At 36.5% G+C, this 1079-nt stretch overlaps 1 protein-coding gene across 1 annotated transcript in view; it reads left to right on the forward strand.

The window, feature by feature from the left end:
• LOC122577433 overlaps positions 1 to 1079 on the forward strand; it is a gene marked incomplete at its 5' end in the record, with an annotated part of 702209 nt that extends 701130 nt beyond the window's left edge. Inside the window, 1 exon segment of the transcript XR_006320281.1 lies at positions 769 to 1079.

Here is a 1079-nt window from a genome sequence, read left to right on the forward strand (position 1 = left end):
CGACGAATGTAGTGCACGCTCTTTTTGATGTCGAGATATTACGGACAGCACGCAAATTGCAATATTTTTTTCGATTTACAGGAAATTTAACAGTTATTTCGTTAATAATAGAGATATTTCGACGGTTAAGCGCTCCTTTTGTTCCATTTTACACGCCGAATGCATTGCACGCTCTTTTTGATGTCGAAATAATACAGACAGCTTGCAAATGGCAATATTTTTTTCGATTTACGGGAAATTTAACTGTTATTCCGTTAATAATAGATATATTTCGACGTTTACTAGCTCATGCTATTCCATTTCACCCGCCGAATGTAGTGCGTGTTGTCTCTAATGTCGGAATAATACCGGCAACTCGCAAAATGCAATTGTTACGTATTTATTTATTTGGTTTTTTGTTAATTTGAACGAAAAGAATAACGAACGATAGTAGTTGAAATATAAATTTAAACTTCCGATTCATACGGTAGTTGCTGCCACCAGAAATAGTCTAAGGACTATTTCGCAGATAAAATTTTCTTTTATTTTAATTATTTACATAGTATTAAAAGAATTGCTGTGCTACAGGTGCGGTAACGTTACGGCGACTGGCTATTATATTCCACGTTTTTGCTAACCTGCTATGGGCAGGAGTACTAGCATGGGAGAGGATTAAAGTTATTAAAATCAATAACTAATATTGGTATGTATCTAAGTATGATTAAAAATTTGAATCTCTTATCCGAGTGATTTCTATGAGTTTCTGGTAACAAGGTGTTTTTGTTATAGGTGTTGGAGATCGAGAGTGATTCGATTCGTAAAATCCGCGCTTTAATGATCGGGTATCGGCAAGCTCGAAGGCGAAAACTAAGCTCGGGACCTGATTGATTTTAATTCTACAGTCGGCTTTTCTCTTCTCTTTTAACTTCAACGGCGATCAATCTTTTGTACTAACGCTCGGTTCTCCGTTTGCTAAGATGTTCTTTGTCCTTATGATTCTTTGTTGCTTTTGTGATTCGATTTCGCTTTTCTATTTAATGCCAAGGATGAGTTTAACGGTCCTCTCTGTGTGAGACTTGAGTGATTTCGCAAGCCTTGCC

This window comes from Bombus pyrosoma, unplaced genomic scaffold, assembly GCF_014825855.1.
Source record: "Bombus pyrosoma isolate SC7728 unplaced genomic scaffold, ASM1482585v1 HiC_scaffold_4710, whole genome shotgun sequence".
NCBI classification, from domain to species: domain Eukaryota; kingdom Metazoa; phylum Arthropoda; class Insecta; order Hymenoptera; family Apidae; genus Bombus; species Bombus pyrosoma.